Consider the following 10,542-nt stretch of genomic DNA (forward strand, 5'->3'; position numbering starts at 1 on the left):
TTACCTTTGAATTCCACCATGGTCGGCTGGTACTCCGCCTGACGATCTTCCAGGGCAGCATTAATCCTTGGTAGACTACGTCCTACATCACTGACTGTCGATGCTTCATGGATCTGGGAAACCTGTTCGGTTCCCTTCCATTGAGGACAATTTTTAACGTAATGAGGTCCACCGCAGCCCCAACACTGCATTGGAGGCCTTGTTGTCCTTCACTGTCTAACTTTCCAGGTTGTTCACTGATTCTAGACTCATTGGTTGGCTTTGACCTGAGTGAATTTTTCTGTAAATTTCTACTGTTTTTCCCTTTGGTAAAACCCTTGTTACCTCCACCTCGATTCCCTTTATTATTCCCAGCCAATTTGTTGTTTCTCTTATCAATCCATCTTTTACCCGAAATTTCTCCCTTCTGTTTACTTTGTTGGTAACAAATCCTGGCTTTACGTATTACTTCGTCCATTGTCTTTGGATTGTCAAACTCAATCCTTTCCCTCATATTCAAGGGTAAACTACTGACAAACCTCTGTACTTTAGCCTTTTCCTCTCTAATATAAGGCACATAACGGAGCAATGAAGTAAAATGAGTGATAAATTCATCCATGGTTTGTTGTCCTAGTCGCAAGTCATGGAATTCTCTCGCTTTTTCATCATAGAAGCATTCTGTCAGGTACCTTTCCTTAAAATATTTTTGAAATTTTTCCCAAGTAATATTCTGCTCACTTACTCCTCTAACAATCTTAACTTCCTCCCACCACAGGGTGGCTTTCCCTTGTAATTGGAAAATGGCTAACCGTGCCTTGAGGTTGTGATCGTATTCATATAGCTAGAAGTATTTGTTCATATTAATCAACCAAGCCTCGGCTTCTTCCTCTAGTTCCCCATCAAAGTGTGGTGGTTTTATCTTACGAAATTCCCCTTGCAGTTCTACCCGTTGCCTTTTTTATGTCTGTTGCTCGGAAGCGTTATCAGATCGTTCTTCCCGTTCTTCATCCCTTCCTTCTGACTCCTCTTGTTTTGTGTGGTGATTCTGCTCCTCCAACACCCTTTGCTACTCAGCACTGGGATTCAGCGGTTGCTGATTCTGTTTGTCTGATAGGCTATTTATAATCCTTTCCTATTTCATCATTAACCTTGTGTTATCCCCCGTAATCGAGCCATTTCATTTCTCAACTCCTGTACTATCTCTAGTATTGCAAGGTTCGTATTGCGAGCCTCCTCTCCAAGCTATACCCATAACTCTGAGTTATTTCCAAGGCTTGTTGCAGGTCCCTGCCCTGCTATAAACCTATGTGGTACGGTGCTTGCCCTTCTCATGTTGGTTGCCTTCTATTTTTCCTGGTCTTAGCCCAAGAATAGAAACAGAAGAAGAGTTAACACATTAATGGTTTTTCCTTTGAATATAAATAGAATTGCAAAATAAAAATATATAATGAATTCACTTCAGTTGTTTATTTCCCAGAGGCCACAGTTTTTGAAACTTGGCTTTGATACCACTTGTCATATACCCAGATTTTTTTATTTTTTATTTTTTATTTTTTTATTTTTTATGTTTGTAAATGTATTATTTTTACATACTCCAATGTTGTTTATTTCACATCCTATCCACGTATGCATAATCCCATACATTTATGAAGTTGGTAACTCAGCATTAAATTAGGTAGGCTCTGCTGACAGTGCGAATCAATCTACATTGTTGTTTGGTATGGAAATTTGGGTTATAGATCTCTGACCATCGGCTAGCCGCCTTGATTTTTGTTAAATCGAAATGTTAATTAAATATCTGCACTACCCACTGTACGTGGCATGTGCAGTCCTGACCAGCCCGGCTACTGCCTCGGGATTCCCTTGGGATCAACGGTGTTGGAGCTTGCTTGGCGATCCAATGGCTGTAGATGGCTCGATCTTCGTTCACATTACTTGGTCTCAATTCGGAAATTCATTCTTCCACCATTTCTCTTGGTTCGTTGCTTGGTTGCTGCTCTCGTTCATGGTCTTTGCTCCACTCTTCAAACCAGGTTTCTATGGTGATGGTGAAGGGTGCTCAGGACGCCATACCTTTGTCTTCGCCCTCCAAATTTGGTCAATGGTAAGGCCTTAACGCTGTAGAATGATTATGCCCAATTTATTTACGCAACAATAGTTTGATACTACCCTCATGCATTCAGTTTTTTTTTTGTTTTTCCTGAGACTACTTCGGATATGTAACCTACTTTTTGTGGTCTCACGCAGGATCCTCTCGACTCTATTTTCGAGCTTGGTTCCGAATGGAAACAAAGTCCTCCAAAAGTGGGATTAACTCCAAATTCCGCCGGGTATGAGGGTTTCCACCCTGGATATGGTTATTTAGTTGTAGCTCTATTAATTTCTCTTGCGAAAGGGACCTTACACCTGATATTTGCTACTGTTTATGTAATGTAGAGTTCTGGTTTTTAGCTCGCCCGTTGAGACTCTGTTACTCATGTATTATATATTTTCTTTTTCAACAAAAGGATTTTAGCTTCGAGGGGTTTTACCTCTGAAGCCCTTTGAGCCACGCTGGCCTATTCGTAAATACATTAAGTTGTCCTACAACATGTCCCATTTTCTTGTGTTTATGTTTCACTAAAAATGTTGGAAGTCGTGTGCTATTGTAATTTGGTTTATTGGGTAATTTTGTAAATCTTGTACATCTGGAAGGTGTCCTTCCCGAGTTATAATTACCGTAAGGTTTTGTGCTGTTTTCAGACGATTCCTGAGTTATAATTACCATAAGGTTTTGTGCTATTTCTACAGCTCTTCAGCTTTGCTATACCACAGAGTTCCATGCGGTGCCAATATATGTATATATATTAATGTTCCACGCTTATTGTTTCTTTGTCTCTTCAGTTTGTTATTGTACAAAAATTACATGCGTTGTTTCCAAGTAAATATTGTCTTTCGACTCGTTTGTTCGTTACAATCTTCTTGCTACGCATTTCAGCAGAGATGGAGTTTATAATTTTTTTGTTTAATTTGGTCAATGAATTCGGCAGTATAGCCATTGTTAATTCTTGTTTGTAACTCCGACTGGACAGTATAGCCATTAGTCGAATACTTGTCCGGTGATTAACTAAATTATCTCTGATGAGGGTTTGAACAATGGCACATTAATTTGGGGTTTTGGGTTTTTAGTTGGAATTTAGGAAGCCCTTTCACCCGGAGAACAGGGTCGACCATCAATACGGGTCTTCCTTCTATAATTTAAGTGTAATCCAATTTCTGATGTAGCAAGCTTTTAAATTTAGACTGAAAACCCTACACCCAGGGTTCTGGTACACATTGTGTTTGTAATTCCTTTCTCGCAGTAAGCAAGTTTAGCTAACTACGGTAGGGTTAAACAGAGCTCAGACTCTTAGGCTTTTCCCTTGTTCACTACTACTGTTCTTTTCTTAAAAATAATTCTAATTAGGGTCGGAAACTCGTTACTTCTGAAAATTTTCATACCAGAGTCGCTCTTGTTGGAGCCTGTTTGTTGCCAGACCGATTGCATTTCATCATATGCCAGAACGTTAGGCGCCCTAGGCTTACAAAGTCTCATTAATTAAGTCTTTCATTTCTCGTAAACCTTTCCTTCATCGCTACCCCAGCGAGACCCCCTTCTCCAGGAAATGGTTTGTTTTTAGTTGCCTGCTCTTTTCCTTCCCTATTGCACAATTCCACACTTCCTCTACAGTGCTCTACTCATATCAAATCAGAGTAAAGGAGTGATTTTATATGTATATATTTTGTTTCCATCAACTATATAGTTTTCTTTTAAAATGACCCTTACAGTATTTTTAAGAAAATAACTTGAACACCTAGTAAGATTCATTTCCACAATTGGCTCAAGTTTTAGATAATATATCATAACAGTGCAAACATTTAATATAGTTCATTTCATTAATACTTTTAAATGATTTTCAAGCGGTTCAGCCCACTTACCTGTGCCACTGTAACTTGCGAACACTTGAGAAGCCAAGATCCAATCTACCACCCGTCCATGAGATTTGTCTTTCGGGACCAGAATCTCCCCCTAGCTCTCTTGCAGGACCACTGTCCGCAGCAAGACGCTCGCACTTAATGCTTGGCTATCTCATCATCACCAGACTTAGCCTTTTTTTTCCTTTTCTTCTCTGCATGTCCCAACAGCACAGACTTTTTCCCCCCTTTCCCTCTCTGGAAGCCCTTCCAGTTAAGGAAAGTAGTTAGGGTTGGAATCAAAGCAACTGTCTTGCCTCCAAGTTCCTCCTTGAAAAATTGCCAGCTCTTAAAGAAACATTTCTTATATATATATATATATATATATATATATATATATATATATATTAAATAAATATTATTAAATTCAAATAGATAATAATATCAAATTCAGTTTTTCATTTACCACAATAAAGTCAAATATTTACATTTATCCCGGGGTATTACACTTCAAAAATATCAAGCAAAAAATATCATAAACAGCACGGCACACACCCACCGAAAACATATAGTGGACCTTTCCATCCCAATCCCGAATTATCAATAGTGTCGTTATGGTCGCTACACTTATTCATTAAATATATGTTGAGTGAGTTCTTCTTTTGAACTTGAACTGGATATTGCAACAGAGGCAGTTATAATGATGGATATTTATATAAACTGAAACTTGGTTTGAGAATACGGAGAGATACACGTGGTGTGAAATTGTCCACTCTTGAAGAAACCAGAGAGACAATTGCATGGTCCCCTTGCTATGTTATTAGTTGCGGTAGATTGGTGGATAAGCCCTGTCTGCGATACATACGTTGTAAAGAATCTTACTTGTCCTCTAGTTTTGTGTTTTTTTTAATAACTAGTGTTTTCTAGCCTGCCAGAGAAGGGTTTGTGAGAGAGAAAACCGAAAATAGTGGGATCCCTCCTTCACTGGATTTCCGTGAAGAGTAACTTTGTGGAAAAATATTTTCTTTATGGGGTCATGTGACTTCCATATCTGCATGAGTATGGATGTCAACTGAAATACAAAACACCAAATTTGAACTCTCAGCCATCAACTTAAGGGTTTTTTTTTTAATACGGAAGCCACTTGAAAGGTGATAAGATTGCTAAGTTAGTGTCCAATTGAAAAAAGAGTGCAGGTTTTTGCTCTCGGTGGTTGTTGCAACGCCATTAATATCACAATCACAATGTCATATCCTTATTTCCCCACATTATAACTTAAAATTTGTTTTGCAATTACCCTAACTTACCATGATAAGAGTTCATTATTAGTCCCTGCCATTTGGCAATGGCCAGGGACTATAGGAATCAGTTTGTTTGGAGTTAGCATTAATTAACCTGCTTGTTAGCTGCTTCTTAATGGCGGTTGAGAGTGTATATTGAAAGTTTTGTTGCACATTGTAATTCACCGTCTTATTTGGCCTCTTCCCGAGGCGGGGAGGCCAAACTATATACTATATTCATTATGTTCATCGGTTTCATTTACATTTTCTTTGCATTTTGAAAGTTTAACAAACTAATGTTAGTATTAGTTCGAAGCATTAAATGCTATGGGAGGTACCGAATGCAACCGAATACAATATCAAAGTTGGTTGATTTGCTTCATGACACTGCCATCTGTTTACATGACACTGCCATCTGGTACTTTGACACTGCCATCTGGTTATTTTGTAACACCTCGGTGGCTATATCTACTATGCAGACTCAAAGCTATATGTAGATGCCGAGACAGAAAAGGAAGAACCTATCTCTATGCAGACTATGCGAGATCTACTATGCAGACTCAAAGCAGATGCTGAGACAGAGACAAAGATACTGGTTGATGAAGGTGTGAGCACCCAGTGCCGGCCGAACGCAAGAAGAAGCCTTTGGTCCCAGAGGATCCTCCAAGTCGGTGTTGTCTATATCACGGCTCGACAGTTGTGGCAGATGAAAATGATGAAAGAATCGGAAATGAAAACCGATGTCAGTGTACCTGAAATTCGAAGAGGAGATATCAAAATCTTCATTACTGTTTTCGCTGTCTTCTTCCCACTGTGCTGGTTGTGCTTCTGAAGCCGTCGCTGGAAATTCAAGCCACATATATTGTTAAAATGTTATGAATTTCTCTATTTTTTTATCCTAGTATTGAATTTGAATTTTTGCATCACAAGATACTATTAACTTGAATTTGAATATACTATTAACTTGAATTTGAATTTTTGAGCTCGAGTTAATTACATACATGATCTAGCTGGACAGGTTCAATGGACACTGTAGGTGCTCTGCGAAGAAAAAAAAGAACCCAAACTGGTCGAACCTATTATGCGAGAACTGGGCAGTTGCTTTTTCTCGCACCTTCCAAGCTTTTGTTCTCCGGCATGGCGTCCCCATGAATCTGATTCAATGCCACTGCAAACACATAGGTAAAGCCATGGTTTAGAATTCTGTAAAAAGTGCAAACACATAGGTAAAGCCATGGTTTAGAATTCTGTAAAAAGTGGCCCTAGTTGTTTGTTATAGACACCCAAACATGCAAAGTTATAGGAATTTAGCAGAAACTAAGCGATGTACCTGGTATCAGGATTGACGCTCCATAAGCTGAGTCCCTCCAAAGAGCGCCCAATGATAGCAGAAACAGGAACAGACATGAGATTGGCCTCTATATCAGTCCCAGCGACACATTCGGCAACATGGAGAAGAATATCCAACATACTGACCATGCGTATATATTGTTTCCTGACTGAGTCGGTGAGTTTGTCAGACTCCAATATCATGGAACCCCCTGCTCCTATCCATTGCCCAGGAGGGGCTGCCACTGGCACCGCCAATATGTTGTTTTCAAGCAGTGCATTGAGAGTGTCGGCTACACTCGCCGTGTGTGGCACCTCCACCAGCCTGCGCTTGTTTTGGATGATCTCCCTCACTTTCGCGCTCTTCAATATCGTGTTGCCATTCATCTCTTCCTTCTCTGGCTGATTCTGCAACATTCTGTCTCATCATCCACCAGCTTCACTGCAACATTCTGTCTCATCATCCACCAGCTTCACTGGAAAAATACAAGAAAAGAGAAGCCTTCATTCTCTGCATGGGCACTGTGCCTCTCCTTCGAACACCTGTCGTTGGAAACACTTTCATGGGAAAATTGAGTAATGCTGGGTTGAAATTAAATGTTATGCAGCAATGCAGGCTCATATGTTGTCAAGATGGCTGCTCATCTCTTATCTGCATGGGTCAGGCTGCAGAGGGCTCAGCATATGGCAAACTGCACTTCCATAAATAATCTGGCTGCTCATCTCTTATCTGCATGGGTCAGGCTGCAGAGGGCTCAGCATATGGCAAACTGCACTTCCATAAATAATCCTATGCCAGACTGCACCTCCATAAATGTCCATATGGAAGGCTGGCTATATTACACGTCCTAGCATGATTAAACGTAGCTCTAGCTATATGGAATGCTAGCTATATTACATGTCCTAAGATTATTACACGTAGCTCCATAGCATTACAGGTCCTAGCATGATTACACGTAGACCCATAGCATGTTACAAGTAGATCCATAGCATGATTGCACGCAGCTCCTTGTGGGGCATGATGTCCCCACAAATTGGTTTGCAAAGCTCTCTTGCTGTTTATTTTTTTCGCTCTGCTTATTTTCTTCTTCGCTATGTGCAGGACAGGTACCTGTCTTATTTTCTTCTTCGCTATGTGCAGGACAGGTACCTGTATTCTTGTGGCTTTCTGTTCAATCCACTATGGAAAGAAGAGAAAATTCACGAGTGGGGAGGTGGGCTGAACTTGCCCTCCTACGATAGAAGCAGTAGAAGAAGAAGAACCTTTCAGTACAAAGGAATCAGAGGAAAAGAGTAGCAACAGCGAGCCATGAAAGCTGGACCAGAAACCAAGTTGGCTCTGTGAGCTGCCGAACGCTGCGAGTTGGGCGCTACGAGTTTTCCTACCTGCTGCGAGTTGTCCTATCCGCAAATACAGCTCGGGCTGTCCTCCGTGAAAATATAACTTTGCTGGCTCTGTGAGCTACCCAGCGCTGCTAGTTGTCCTCCCTATAGGCTAGAACATGATCTTAAACCTGAACCCAATTTCACTATTCTCCTCAGTAAAATACTCCCATCATAAAAAGATCCTATTTCTATCGCTCTTCTTCTTCACTATCCTCTTGAACGATACAAGTTGTATCTCAGAAACCGATAAAATTTCTCCCCATCCAGCCTAGAACTCTATAAACTGAATACCCAACAAAAAAAACCCATGGAAAATTTTCGACAAATAAGCTCACCTGATATATGTGCATGTGCGTTGTAGTCTGCCCTGAAGCTGTCGTTGAATCAACTAGCACCTCTAGCACAATGTGTTTGGTCGGGCTCTAGACTGGTTGACAATCCTGCAATGAATAACTTGTAGGCATGACTATAGCATAACCTCTTCATCTCAGAGTCCGGAACAGGTGGCAATTTGACTCAAAGATCTGAACCTTGCGTTCACATTGGCTCAACTTCTCTGCGAATCCTTTTCTGGTCCTGGTTAGGTTGGTAAGTGAGGAAGATGGTTAGGTTGGTAAGTGAGGAAGTTGAAATGGGGTCTGTTAGGACTGAGCGGAACAAAGAACAAATGCTCTCTACCTGAGGTAAAAAACAAATGGTCGACTCTGCCAAGAGTAGAAGTAAGACAAACTACATTTCTAAATGACACTTGCAATTCATGCAAATGTGTTGCCGTGTTGCAATATTTATTTGTTGGTGTAAATGCGTGGCCGTGTTGCAATATTTATTTGTTGGCGTGTTGGCTGTAGAGCTTTTAACATCATTTAATTGCACTAAGATGCAAGGAATTTCCACAAACGTCAATAGTTCATGTCGTCCTCATGCTCGTGATCCATATTCGCAAATTTCCTTGAAGTTCTACCCACTGACAGGTTATTTGTTTGGTCAAAATTATTACCCATGACTGGGGCATGGCCCAATCGATGCCAGTTGGAATGGGAGACCTCCCTTAGATTAAAATCACGGTGGATGGCCTAACAGGCAATCAACCTCATAGGCAAATCCGTCATCCCATTGGCTACTAAAGTCATTTACTTTTGGGCACTTTTGAAGCCTCGTGATCGTCCTTGTAAACACAGTTAGAATAAGATGGTAGTTTCTTTCCTCCATTTTGAATTTCCATATAGGTAACGGACAAATCCGGATTATTTTCATTCACTATCTCCTATAATGCTTTATGTTTGTGAACTGCAATTGTGATGGTCTAATGGTCACCATAAAGATCAGGTTCTCCAGTCTATCCACTGCCGAGACAAATAGCATTGTGCATTTTTTGGACCTATGAGCTTCAGTTAGTCAATTCCATTTTCAAGCCAGTGAGATCTAAAGAATTGAATGTGAAGTGACTTCGTGGTTAATGAATGTTGGATGGTGTCTACTATTGTCTATTTTCTATTTTTTGTTGTAGCAGGAACCTAATGCATCTCCAGTGGAATCAAATATTTTAGTCAGTGCAGTATGATTGCATATGAATGTTTATTGACTTTGATATAATCTGAACTGCAGTGGCTGTAAACACACTATTGGAAGATATTAACAAATTTAGACAAGAAAGGAAGCTGCCAGTTCTCACAGAAAATGAAAATGCTGCTTGTTTGGCTGAGCAGATTGCAGAACAGTTCAAAGGTCAATCTTGTAATAATGCTACTGGTGAAGATACTGTTCCTGGCAATGAACCTCAATTTTCAAACTATCCGCAGTTACTGGATAGCTGCCATCTTAACATATCTAATACCAAGGATGGAGTTATCCTTCCTGATTGTGTTCCTGATTCAAATCCGGCGATAGCATACAACAATTACATGGTTGTAACGTCTCAATATTTCCAATACGTGAATGATACCAAATTTGTATCAGCAGGTGTAGCTTTAGAAGACAGTTGGTTTGTGTTGGTTCTTGCTACAAACACAACTGGTGGCAGTTTCCAAACATACAACGGAGGGACAGCTGGTGAAACAGGTAGCTGGTGAAACAGGTATCTGGTAAAGACTGTGAGTATGGCGCATGTTTCCTCGGCCCCTCTAAAAACAACAAATGCAAGGCATAAGAAATGCTTATTTTAACTTGATGCAGGGACTTGCTGCGTCGCAGCTTCCTTTGTTTAAAATTGGTTTCAACTAAATTTACAAATTCATTATTTGAGAATAAAATGGTGACTAAAAATATATTTGGATTATTTTGCAGTTACTCCACTAACATAATTAAACGTGATAAATATATGATTATTTCATTAATTTAGGAAAGCGAAATCTATATCAATTATTTTTTATTATATAGTTGTATTAGTTGAATTTATATATATAAATGATTAATAAATTTTTAAATTAAAATATAAATATTAATAATATTAGAATATTTATATTATTTCAATACTTATGTTTGAACATATCTCATTAAGATTGTTTAAGGGTTGATTAAGATTATCTTATAGGTGAACATGTTTGACTAAGATTAATAATATTTAATTATTGTTGTTCATGATGCACTTTTATTTGTCCAATTATGTTATGATTAAATATATTTGAAGATGGAAAGC

The 10,542-nt window shown here is 39.5% G+C and overlaps 1 long non-coding RNA gene across 1 annotated transcript; it reads right to left on the bottom strand.

Moving 5' to 3' along the window:
* Positions 1–5,714: 5,714 nt before the first annotated feature.
* On the bottom strand, positions 5,715–6,357 carry LOC149145360 (uncharacterized). The gene is made up of 2 exons (XR_016264548.1): positions 6,194–6,357; positions 5,715–6,032 (listed from the first exon to the last, which is right to left on the bottom strand). It is a non-coding gene; the product is annotated as an uncharacterized LOC149145360 (long non-coding RNA).
* Between the last annotated feature and the right edge of the window lie 4,185 nt (positions 6,358–10,542).

This window comes from Pinus tabuliformis, chromosome X (assembly GCF_031772625.1).
Source record: "Pinus tabuliformis cultivar Carrire ecotype Pingquan chromosome X, CPIR1, whole genome shotgun sequence".
NCBI classification, from domain to species: Eukaryota; Viridiplantae; Streptophyta; class Pinopsida; order Pinales; family Pinaceae; genus Pinus; species Pinus tabuliformis.